The 13,884-nt window shown below is 36.0% G+C and overlaps 1 long non-coding RNA gene across 1 annotated transcript; it reads left to right on the plus strand.

Annotated features, from left to right (window-relative positions):
* Positions 1-12,168: 12,168 nt before the first annotated feature.
* On the plus strand, positions 12,169-13,298 carry LOC113341063. The gene is made up of 3 exons (XR_003355752.1): positions 12,169-12,590; positions 12,704-12,770; positions 12,938-13,298. It is a non-coding gene; the product is annotated as an uncharacterized LOC113341063 (long non-coding RNA).
* Positions 13,299-13,884: the final 586 nt, after the last annotated feature.

Consider the following 13,884-nt stretch of genomic DNA (forward strand, 5'->3'; position numbering starts at 1 on the left):
GTGGATGATTCAGTTTCTGAGTGAAGTTCGGTTGATAACTTTTGAGCGGAACCTCTGTTTTTTTGAAATTATACCTAGGTTCGGCTGACAAGTTATCATCCGAACCTAGGTATAATTTTAAAAAAACAGAGGTTCGGCTCAAAAGTTATCAGCCGAATTGTTCATCTGGTCAGCAGATCTGGGTTTTAAAAATTCAATATTTTGGCAGATTCAACTTATAAAAGGAAATTAAACCTCGATAGAAGTTTACCTCTGATTTGAATCACACATTTTGGTCACTTCTAATCACTAAAATCTCAAAAGTCAAAACCCAAGCTTTTTTCTTCACTTCTTCTTCTTCCTCTCAAAAATCCCAACTCTCTCACATAAATTTGATTTTCTACTAATTCACCACTAATAATTTAATGTTTAATCAATCCTTAAAATTCATAATTAATCAATTCTAATCATAATCATTTAAACTAATTATATAAGGGTAGTTATGCCATTATCAAATATGGTGGATGATGGGTGATGTTGTTTTTTATTTAGTGACCCTATTTTGGCATTATCTAGTATGCCTCAACAAAATCTAGTATGCCTCAAAATAGGTTTCTCAGAGTTAGCGCTATGCGAGTAAGTCCAACGACTACCCATATTTTGTCCACGATGTAGGCCCAAATTCGTGATCTACCATGGAGGGAGCTACCTCATGAAGTAGAGGCTCCAAACTCTGCTTTACCATGATGGGAGCCATCCTACAAAAGGTCAATGTTGCTGAGGTTCCAAACCCCGCCCTACATGTTGGGGGGCATGTTGAGGATAATAGTCCCACATAGACCAAACCCTAGCATAGATCCTCCATAGAGTTGTATGGGCCACTCCACTCATTGACAATTGGTTTTGAGTTCGATGCCCACTAACTATCATATAGTACCAGCTGTGTAATTCTTCGATCACCAAAAAACGCATACAACATGTTTGATAAAACATCCCGACAATCATTTTCTAACCGTAATTAAATATCAATAACTATATAAAAAGTTAAATTATAAACGGTCAACGGGTCATCCGTTAAGTCATTCGTTTGACCGGTACCCACAAGGCACCAAACTCAAATTTGGATAAAGTTATATGATACTCCCTCCGTTCCACTATTAGACGACATAGTTCAAGTTTGCACAATTCTTAAGGAAAAGAAGAGAAAATAATATGTTTTTTAAAGTATTTTTTACAGTTACACCCTTATGGATAATAATTAATGAAATTTTGAAATGATTTATCTCTCAGACTACACCATGGATGTTCGCAAACTTCATACCATTGAAAAACATTTTAAAACACCTACATAACGAATATAAACATGCCTATCAAATTATGCATATTTCTCATACTAACAATAATCAATTAAAAGGATAATTTTAGAAATATATCCTTATTTAGTGATATAGGTCATTTATTATGGGACAAAATCCAAAAATAAATAGGTCAACTAATAGTGGGACGAAGGGAGTACTCCCTCTGTTTCAAAAAGACAGTCCGCTTTGACTTTGTCAAAATATTAAGGAGACCATAGTATATTACTTAACTACCCTTAGTTACTTACCTAGTTTATTTTAATAACAATATTAGCAATAAAAACTACTCCCTCCGTTTCACAAAGATAGTCCGGTTTGACTTTGTCAAGATATTAAGAAGACCACTGTAGTTTACATGTTTACCTTCAAGTACTTGCCTAATTTAGTTCAATTAAAATGTTAATAATAAAAACTTCCAAATATTGATATGGAATTGTAAATAGGAAATAAAAGAAATAAAATTAAAACATATCCCATTTTTGCAAAAAAGAAAAGAGATGAAAAGAATATAGAGATAAAAAGATTGTATACTTATGGAGGATAAACTTTATAAGTAATTTAATTTGAAACCATATATATTGTCTTTTAAAAGGAATGTAGAATTAATGTGTTTCCTTAATTATATAGATTTTTAGATTGGGTCCCATTAAAATTTTTTTTATAAATATAAAAGGTTTAAGGGTATATTGGAGAGATCATTGGAAAAATACGTTCATAAACAGAAGTTGGACACAATTTTGAAACAGACCAAAATGGAATAGAGGACGGTCTTTCAGAAACAGAGGGAGTATCTAAAACTGTTAGGAGGATTATAAATATGAAATATAAAAAAAAAAAAATCAAAAGATATCGAATTTATGGCATATAAATTTTATATGGAATTTAATATTTGGATCTAAATATATATTCTTGTAAAAGGAATGAAAGATATATTTATTTCCTTAGTTATATAAATTTATTTAATATATTAGATTGGGTCCCATTAAAAATAAATTTATTGATATAAAAAATTTAAAGGTATATTAGAAAATTCATTGAAAATATATGACTATAAACAAAAGTTGGACTCAATTTTAAAACAGACGAAAATGGAATAGAGGACGGTCTTTCAAAAACAGAGGGAGTATATCATTTTATTTTATAGATACCAAACTCAAAATTTCCCCAAGTATAATTTATGCACTTCTACATTCTATAGAGAAAAATACATGGGCATAGCCAAATATAGACAAGGGCCCATACATTGTTTGCCTCTGCCGGTATGGCGACTTGTGAGTTATTTTTCTTTCACTCGTGGTACAAAATGGTCCCCAATTTTTAAGAATTCTTATTATTTTATTTGGAGTAACTTACCAATCTCAGTCACTTAGGCCCACTTCCCTCGTAATTTTCATACTGTCATCATGCGCATTTTTTTTGAACCATAATTTTGGGCATACCAAAATCTTTCAAGGCATACTGAATGAAGACAAAAAAAGGTTGTTGAATAGCAAAATCAGATAACCCCTTAACCCAAATTTTTTAATGGCAAATCTGCCCTTTACGTATTAGTATTAATAATCTTGATTCGTGATTAAATATTTTGTTTAGAGATTAAGATAATTTTCAGAATTATAAGAGTTGTTTAGATGAAAAATATGAGGAAAAAAAATCAAAGTTTTGGTTTGGTTAAGAAGGAGAGAAAGAGAAGGAGAAAGTGAGAAAATTATAATTCTTGATTCAATGGAGGATGAGGAGGGTCATATATCATCTAAAAAACCTAGGAAAATACACAACAACTACACCAATGATTCCCAAATGGCTGATTTCTTAGATTATGAATCATGGTTCGGCGAAACAGGTTGAGGTTCGGCTCACATCTATGAGCCGAATCTACCAATTGATGAACGGTTCGGCTTACTGAATCTGTTTACTGCATGCGCCGAACCTATAATTTCCAATTCCCACCCTTTTGCTAGACACTAGTTCGGCTTATATGAAAGTTTCATAGTAATCCGAACAACATCCTGAATAGCCCGGAATAGAATCATTACTAATTCAGCTTACATATCCAAATTCATATGTGCCGAACATAATTTTTTAATTTCTGGGTTAAAATATTGTTACTGGTTCGGCACATATGGAGAATATCGTATCAGCCGAAACCTCTTATGTTCAAGGTTCGGCACATAATATGATTATCGTCTGAGCCGAACATGAATTTGTTAATTTTTGGGTTAAAATATTGTTCGCGGTTCGGCACATATTGAGGATATCGTATAAGCCGAAACCTGTAAATGTTCATAGTTCGGCACATAATGTGATTATCGAATGCGCTGAATCTGAAGGACAAATGATTCGGCGTGTAACTAACATTAGAGGATAAGCCGAACTCTGTAAATTCGGCACATAACTATTAAGATATTCATTAAAACATGAAATTGACGGTGTCCATAACCCAATCCCAGCACCATTAAAAACAAAGTTCAGCACCTTAAAGCAAAGGTGTTTGCAACACCATAAAAGTGTACTTAAAACTTAAGAAAAAGTGTACCATAAAAGTGTACATAAAAGGGCATTTAACCACGACCCCTCTTCTTAGTTCCACGGCCACCTCTTCTTCCACCTTGGTCTTCATCTTCCGACGCATCATTACCGGGTTGGACGGTAGCACCAACTTGGCTTGTACCTTCACCAACTTGTCGAGACCTCTTAGTGGTAGGCCTTTGTTCTGGTTCCTCGGGTCCTTGTCCTTTGTTGATGATTGCATCCCACTTGTCGATGAGGTATTTTTGTTCTTCCACGGTCATTGTTGTTTTGCAACCAAGTTTGGCCTTCATTTTCTTCAACATCTCCCTACCCGCGGCAACCTATTTTTCATTTGAGAACAACTTAAAACCATGAGGTTGAAGACATTTTTACCATAACTAATATATGAAAACAGTATAAAGTGAAGTCATTCTTACCATAACCTTGAAAGCCTTGACTACATCTTCGGAAGTAGACTTGTTGGTGATCTTGATTGGCCTCGCCTTCCCCTTATCAGATATCTTTTGCCTTTTCTTATTGATAATGAAGGGATGAGAAATTTGGTTATACCAATCTATATTGCCCGGATCCTCTTCACATGGATCATCAAGTAAAGGTATTAACTTGGACGCATCTAATGTGTGATTGTCTAAATTATTCCAAAACTCAACGGTGGGATCAGGATCATACTTTGGTTCCCAAGATGAAGTGGTGCTTTTAGTTCCCTTACCACTCTTTGGTAACAACCTGAATTTCTCGTCAAACAAAGGAACCTTTTGGACACATCCTAATTGACGGAGTACTCGCCTAGGATCGTATATAACATAACCACCGGGATACCACAATGGCCCATGATACATACCTACCGGCATATCCTTATCTTCAACAACTTCATCTTCTTCATCTTCATTCTCATATGGTTGAAAAGCGACATCATCAACACCAAGACAGTCTAACGTCTCTCTCAAACTTTCCACCAGCTTCTTTTTGTTCCTTTTCTTGGAGTCCTTGTACGCGTACCGTGCTGCAGTTGGCTCAGTATCAACATAATCGACATCTTTCTCAAATACTTTGGCCAAGTTCAAAATTGGGAAATGGTCATATATCCACACCTGCATCGAAAGAACCACATTAAAAAATCAAAGGAATTGAGTTGATAGAAACAAGTTTTACTTGGAAACATCAAAGTAAGACTAAAGTTTGCAAACTCAGAGAACTGTTCGGCTTATATGGATCAAGTATTATAAGCCGAACCAAGTAAGAAAAAACTTCGGCTTAAAAGGTTTTATGGTTATAAGCCAAACCATACTCTGAACTCCCAAAAGTTACCTGGAGCAAAGTGAAGTTCCCTCCGATGTTTGTACTTGTCAACCTAGACGCGGTGGCAAGTTGGTCCAGCAGGTAAGCGAGCGTAGCCGTTCCCCAAGAAAACTTGTTACAAGTTTCAAGATTCTTTACCAATTGGAGATAATTAGCATTTACCTTGTTTCCTGTAGTGTCGGGAAAGATGTATCTACCAAGAGTATAAAGCAAGTAGGCAGTTCCGGTTTGCTTCACTTTGACATGATCCATTATCAACAAACCTTGTGTGACTCTTTCCTTTGTGTTCTCAAACTCCCTTTTCAAGTTAGTCAACTTGATCTTCTTATTCTTCTTATTTCTGCCACCTGGTATGAAAACGGTATCGACATCTTTAACTGATCGACAAAACTCCAACTCAGTTTTCATTGAACCCCAACCAAGGCATTCCAGGTACAAATTGTATAGCTCATCCCAACTCATGTCATAAAAACCAGCATCCACACTTACACCCCTTGCTTTAAGACCTGTAATCTTACTAGCCTCATCAGGATTGATTGACATCTCTCCAAAAGGTAATTGAAATGTGTAAGTTTCTGGACAAAAGAGCTCGGTAAATGCAGAGGCCGACACACTATCATATTCCTTATGTCCATAATTGATAGCAGGCCATAAAGCACTGGCTTGTACGTAAGCAATCACCTCAGGAACCTCTTCATAAAGACTCCATTCCGCTGCCCTCTGGTGTCTCAATACTCGGACTGCACGGTTGTGATCAGGAGTCTCATAAATTCTCTTCGCCCAAGAATCGACATAACCAATCAACACATTTCCTCCATCTTCCGGAAGACCATGAGGCAAACCATCTGATCGAGGTGTAATTACGTCATCTTCATCAGGAATGTGTAAACCAGTGATCCGTCGATCATCATCGTTCTTCTCTTTCTCGGGTTCTGCCACCTTCTCACCTTTCTTGTCTTTCTTGGGTTTTCCTTGGGGTTGTGTTTCTTGATGAACTTCTTGATTATCATAAACTTCTTCATCTTCATCTATTCCTTCTTCTTGTCTTTCAATTCTTACTTGTCTTTCAATTCTTACTTTTTCTAAAGTTCCTCCTCTACCTCCCGCTCCCAATTTTTTCTTACCTCCTCGTCTAGGATCGGGAGTTTTAGAAGTAGAAGGTGTTACCTCCATCTTCTTCCTCTTTGTAGCTGCATTGGTCCTGACACAAGTATGAAAGTTATAAGACTAATTCGAACAACAAAGAGATTTGAAAAGCCAAAAACTTGTAAGAAAATAAGAAGGCTCGGCTTACCCGAAATAACACATATGAGCCGAATCATGTCTTGAAATTTTTATTAGCTTACACAGAGAGTGGATCGGCTCATACCACAAAACAATTATAAGCCGATCCCATATATTCGGCTCACAACCGATACCGTCGAATAATTCGAATCTATGATTATGAACTCAAACATGTATTCGGCGCAACATGATATAATATAAATAAGCCGATCCTACACACTTGTAAAATTTATGAAATTTTAACAATAATATTCGGCGCAACACTAATACTATCGAATAAGCCGAATCTAGACTTATGAATCGAAACCTTTATTCGGCGCAAAACTAATACAACCATACAAGCCGATCCTATACACATGCAAAAATTCTGAAATTCAAACAACAATTATTCGGCACAAAACTAATACTACCATACAAGCCGATCCTACGCACATGCAAAATTATTAGCCGATCCTATATATTCGGCTCACAACCGATACCGTCGAATAAGCCGAATCTATGATTATGAACTCAAACATGTATTCAGCGCAACATGATATCATATAAATAAGCCGATCCTACGCACTAGTAAAATTTATGAAATTTTAACAATGATATTCGGCGCAACCCTAATACTATCGAATAAGCCGAATCTAGACTTATGAATTCAAACATTTATTCGGCACAAAACTAGTACTACCATATGAGCCGATCCCATACACATGCAAAAATTCTGAAATTCAAACAACAATTATTCGGCACAAAACTAATACTACCATACAAGCCGATCCTACGCACATGCAAAATTTCTGAAATTCACAAAATATATTCGGCACAAAACTAACACCATCGAATAAGCCGATCCTAAATATAAGTCTCTGTGTCACCAAGTTCGTCTCAAAACGGATTTCAGATATACGCCGAGCCGTTCAAATGCACTTTCAGGGTTCAGTTTCAAGAACAGCTCGGCGCACATCTAAGATTTGTTTTGCGCCGAACCATACCCTGTAACCGCCGCAGAAACATGATTTTGACGAATTAAATCAATCAAACCAATCAAAAACATCAAATACGAGATGGGTTTGTAAAACTAACCTTCTTATTCTCATTTGTGGAGTTGGTTCTTCTTCAATCTCTTCTTCCGGTTGATTTTGTGGTTGATTTTGAGTTTCTTCTTCACTCTCTAAATCTTCTTCTTCTTCAATGGGTTGTTCAATCGCTCGATTAGAACGAGATACTGGCTTACGGCGAACCATTATATAGATGAGTTTAATCTTCGACTAAATTTTCATGAATCGACGATTAAATTTCCGCGATGATAGGATGAAAAAAAAAAGGAAGAAGAAGGGTTCGGCTGTTGTGGAGGAGGAAGAAGAAGGGGTTAGGAATATGAAACTGATTTTGGTTTATTGATTATAGGTTTTTGTATTAGGGATAGGGATAGATTAGTAGTAATTTAGAGAATTTAAGGGCATATAGGTAATTGAACCACCCCATAGATACCCCTTATAAGGTCACCCAAGTTAGGACTAGTCCTTTGTATGCCTTGAAAGTTTTAGGCATGCCCAAAATTAGTGTTCTTCTTTTTCTGCTTAATGTAAATCATCGATCATTCTGGTCATAATAAAATGAACTTTCATGATACACGGTAAAATCTGTATTATTTATCGAGTTGCCACAGATCATATTTTTGTTACAGGGCATTGAATATGGGCAAATGGAGTTATTTGTCAACCAGCTCCTAGAACTTACTCCCATTCGCTTCAAAAACAAAATAACTCAACTCCCATTCGCTTCAAAAACAAAATAACTTAAATTTGTCTTTTTACAATTTATTTGTCCTGCTTATCATTTTTTATTACTATCCCGGCTCTTCCACTCCGTATTGCCAAAACTGCACACAAATTCTAGCCTTTTGGTCTACAATCTGCATGCTATATATCCAAATTCAAACTTGGACAAAGGTGGCAAAATGCTAAAGGGTCTGCTCAGAAGCTACCTTTCTATTATTCATGGTTACTGACTTACTGTTAGCGATAGACTTGAATGAATTCGCATTACAATTCCACCCACACATCTTTCAAATTTTTTTTTCTATCACTGTCTTCTACCGTGTAGAAACTGCACTGTACATACTCTTCTTCCTATACACAATTCACTCATCAGATATTGTTCTTTTTGTTTTTCTATGAAAAAAAATAATGAAGAAGTCAAATTCTTCAATACTTTGAAGATTACTTGTTCAATTGGAAACATTAAAACAACAGAAGAAGAAGAAGAAATGGATTTTCATATCAGTACTCATCTTTGTTTCATCATCACTAAATCATCTTAGTTCAGTTGGAAACATTAAACTTGATCTTTGTTTCAACATTCGACAATTTAAACAAAAACAAGAATAAGAACAATCCAGGCATAATGAACTTATAGATTTATTCATTTTATTGATAGTTTGACACCAAAATCCTTGTAAATTTAGAAGTAAATAAATACTAAAAAAAAATATCTGTCATTCTATCTGATCGAAAAAAAGGAAATCATGGTCAGCTATAAGACGATATAGTTCATCAAAGCGGGGAAGAACAGGACGTGCCAAAATACCTTGAACAAAACCACGATATTCACGACCTAATCCTCCAAGTGCACAGCTGACCAAATCATGATCAGAAACTGCATGACCAAGGAACCATAAAACATTTTTTATCTTGTAGATTTGATCAAAGTAATCACCCACTTTAAGACCATCTTTCCGTAACGTCAACAGCCGGTGCCTCAGCTCCGGAACCTTATCGCAATGCTCATCAAAATATGATTTCTCAAAATGATTCCAAACTTCTCGGGAAGTTTTGAGTCCGTTGATCTGATTCAATATCGGTTCACTTCTGATTCTACGGATTTCAGTAAGTATGTATTGATCAGTTTTAACCCATTCTTCGTATTCAGGATTTGGGATTGATTTGCTTGTGATTGGATCTAGGGTTTCAGGTGGAGGAATTGGTACCTTTGCATCAACGTAATGGCGCATACTTTGACTTTTCAAGGATACATTTACAAGATGTCTCCAAATAAGATAGTTATTCTCATTGAGTTGATGATGGGACATGATGTCAATCATATCCGTTAGGGTGCTGTGGATTACAGTTGATCCGTTGAAGAAGTAGAAATATAAAAAACCATGATTTTTTTGGGAAGAATATGTGATACCAAAACTCTTCCTGTAATCGTTTTCTTTTTATACCGTGCTGCAGACGACTTAGTCCATTCATAAAAGTGAAAACTACAGGGAGACCCATTCTCCCAGATTTTTCCACTGAGAAATCCACGCTCAGAAAACTACAGGCGCGCACCCATTTTCTGGAAAAAAATTATTCTCAAACCCATAATTTCAAAAATTATGTTTTCGTCTGTTTTAATGGTCCAATTACACTTCTTCTTCAGTTCTTTTTCCTCTTCCTCCAACTGTGAAGTAATCGTTAAAATCTCTGGTGCAGGTTCAGGATTTGTCTCACAAGACCTTTATCTTCATGGGTTCTTTAGTGTTTCGATCAAATTACCAGCAGATTATACAGCCGGGGTTGTCGTTGCCTTCGATGAAGAAATCAAGTTAGAACTGGAAGATGGTGATGTTGTTAATGTTTGTGATTAATCTCTTCTCTGTTGCTGCATCTAGGGTTTGAAATTGATGCTGCTACAGATCGAGAAAAAGAGAAGAGTTGCTCAGAAATTGAAGCTTGGATTCTGAATCTGCTTCTGAGATTCAGATGGAAATGGTGGTGAATTTTAGTTCAAAGCTGCGATTTGAGAAACAGATGATTAATAGAAAAATGGTGGTTGACATGAATTTCAAGGGTTAGAAGATAATCTGCTGCTGTTGTGAATTGGGGGTTTTAAGTGAAGAAATATGAAACTGGGTTTAGTGTTTGAGCAGTTGAGGAAGAGAATAAACTGAGATGCTCATGTCACTGGATTTATCATTGTGTTGCTGCTGGTGATGACTTGTAACCGATAGTGTTGTCTCAATATCTCCAATAGTTGGACCTGAGTAGAAGCTATGTTCTAGTGGTTGTAGTTCAATTTGCAGGTCAATTTGGGTATCGAAATGGTGGTTGCTGTTTGGTGAAGATGTTAGTGGAATTGAGATTTGTTCATGAGCAGAAGCAATGGGTTTTTGAGAGCACTTCGATTGCAACAAGAAAAAGGAGATGTGCCTGTGATTTGGTGGTTTTGCAGCCGAGTTTGGAGCTGAACTGGGTTCGATTTGAGCTGATATTTCAGCAGTAAAATGTTGCTTCTATACAACTGAATGATGAACTGTTTACGAATTGGATTAGTGTTGACAGCGGTGTGGCTCAAGTTTGTAAGGGTTTGGTCAAGTTTTTCTCAGGCGAAGGAGCTGGTGTTGCTGCTACGTCGGAAGTAGAGCTGTTGAATAAAGGGCAGTTCAGGCAAGCAAGGAATGAGGCTGGAATGACCAAGTCTGGGACTTATTTTGGTTGTATGTTGAGTTGAAGTTCAGTCTTAAGATATGTATTGTTGCTATGGTTCTTTGCAGCTGTTTTCCAGGGATGCTGATGAATATTTACAGAGAGTCAGTGAAGGAGATATAACAATAGGAGGCAGATATGATGGCATTCTAAGCCGTGTACTGCTGGGATGATTTGCGGTTGTGTTTGAGGACTCAGGGCGTGGTTTAGAATCCTGAGATGAACAAGGATAAGAAGGTTTATGGCACAGATATCATGGGTTTGTATATGGCAGTAAAGCTCTCTTACTAACTCGGCATCATCTTCTGTTGACCCATCAAACCAATTAGTTGCCACTCTTAGTAAATATTCCTCCATTACGATGATCTTCAACTTAACGTATACAATTCACAACATTACCAGAAGAAAAAGAAGTATTGATGGTAGTATAAGTAAAGATGATGAAATAAAAGGATAGGTGTTGTTGGTTGGAAAGCTACAGATGTATTGGTGTTGTTGTTGTCCATAATGGTTGAATAATCTGTTATGCAACTCTAAAAACAGTTGCATAACCTGTTATGCATCTACAAAATTTGTTGCATAACGTGTTATGCAGTCCGAAAAATGATTGCATAACACGTTATACAACAACATTTTTGTTAGTATTGAAACCAACAAAAAATAAGGTTGCATAACTTGTCATGCACCTAGAATAATATCTACATAACTTGTTATGCAGTCGTGAAAATGGATGCATAACCTGTTATGCATCCGAAAATATGACTGCATAATGCATTATGCATCGAGAAAATTGTCGCACAATCTTTTATGCATCGAGAAAATAGATGCATAACATGATATGCATCCGTAAATATGGATATATACTGCATTATACATCAATTTTTTATACTCAAGAAGGGTGCGAAAACAATGGGTACATGACTTGTTGTACATGCATAACTTTGTTATGCAGATGCATAATTTGTTATGCAGTCGAGAAAATGGTTGCATAATTCGTTATGCGTCTGCATAATGCATTATGCATCCTTTTTGGTGGCTGCATAATGGTTATGTATCAAGTTTTCGAAAATTTTGCCTAAAACAATGATCACCTCCGAATTTTCATGAAAAACAAAAATTTGATATTGTTGTTTGTACTCGTTGCGTAGCTCTCTTTAAAAGATTTCCAACCATATAAAATTTGTAAATTTCTAAAGTGCGGATTTTTAGATATGTTATGTCTAAGTTGAGTTGCCAATTATACCCCTATTAGGGTGTCTCTGTTGAATGTGACCTCAGTATGAAAGCGAGCAAGGTGGTAGGGATGATATTCTTAGAAGAGGAAGGGAATATAGTTGATCTAGAAGTAGAAGCAAGGTGGTAGGGATTAGAAGAGGAAGGGAATATAATTGATCTAGAAGTAGAAGTCCAGTGCATCGAAGAAGTAGACCGATTCCGGATAATGGACTGGAAAACAGTAAAGTTTATGACAGATAAGGGACCATCGAGCAACACCATGGGCGATATACCACTCGGTCACCAGTTAGCTGCTAATTCAAATGGTTGTTCACCAATTCGTCGCTCACCTGTTTGTCGTGCCCTTTCCCCATAGAAAATTCAAACGTTGATCGATTCCCAGCTGGATGCTCTCCCGTTTTCTGTTCAGCTTATACTCGCTCATTTATTCCCATTCCCAGCGGTAGTAGGCTTTTTTTATGCTTATTTTTCTTGATTCAATTAAGCTTCCATTATGGGTTTTTAAGATTGTAAACCCTAATTAATTTTTGTTCTGCCTTTTGTGTTTCGGTGAAGTTTTTGTTTCAGGTTTTAGGAAGAAAAGCATAATCAGAAAAGTGATGAGGAGGAATAGAAGAAAAGGGTATATAAACAGAAACCCTAGAATACTAATTCAATTTTTATCCATTATCCCAACACTTCGAGTCTTCTCTGCTGTTTTTTTTTCCTTATAGTCGTGAGTAACACCTAAACCATTAGCTTAACAATATATTAGATCTTCAAACTCATTGTTCTTTTCGTATCTTAAAGGGGAAAATGTTTTTCATTCACGGATGTTGGACGGGTTATGATGTATAACTCTGGCGGGTGTTGCGACAAAATACTTTTTATTTGGATACTCGGAAGGTGGCTTATCTTATATTTACCAGGTTGCTGAATTTTTTTTAGACTTGAGTTCCATTCTTATGAGGGCTTGCCGTAATGACACAAATATTGACATCACGAAAGATGTACCACTCCATAGTTGTTGGAGGATTCAAGTGAAATTAAGGGATTTATTTTTCTTTGCCCACTTTACTTAACAAGCACTACGAGGGTGTTTGATTTCTATTTTATTACTTTTAATGTAACAGTTGGATAACTTGCTTAAAACCCTGCGGTTTATACAGAAGAAAGCAAATTCACAGAACAATTCTACTTTTGCGTCGGCACGAAAAAGTTACATTGGAACTTGCAAAAGTTATGTCACGTGAACCCACATTTTGTAGATTAATTTATTAATGAATGAGAATTTATTGGGTTTGTGGTTTTTGTGAATTGAAGAAGTGAAACAAAAATGTTTGAATCAGCAAGATGGAAAAGTGATTAGAACAAGACTAAAATTGTCTTTAGATTACAGTTTCGAGCTACTGAGGTATATATCATTGTTACTCCAATTCTTTTTTTTTTATTGTTTATCAAATCTAAAATGTGTTTGTCTTGATTTTGCTGAACCTAAAGGTGAATCTACTGATAATTTCCTTAACTTTGATTTTGAAGAATCATACAAAGTTAAGTGCCAAATCAGGTTTGGGTGTATAGCATATTAGAGAGATAAAACAGGCTAGGTAAGTTGAAAATGTTGTGTGATTATTCTATTTTCTTACATTGTTGTGTGCCTGAATGATAAACTTGATTGAGGACTTTGGTGTACACAACAGGTAACCACTTTACTGAAATCTAGAAAACCTGATTATCTATGTAAGAAGTGCCTATGT

This window comes from Papaver somniferum, unplaced genomic scaffold (genome assembly GCF_003573695.1).
Source record: "Papaver somniferum cultivar HN1 unplaced genomic scaffold, ASM357369v1 unplaced-scaffold_24, whole genome shotgun sequence".
NCBI lineage: Eukaryota > Viridiplantae > Streptophyta > Magnoliopsida > Ranunculales > Papaveraceae > Papaver > Papaver somniferum.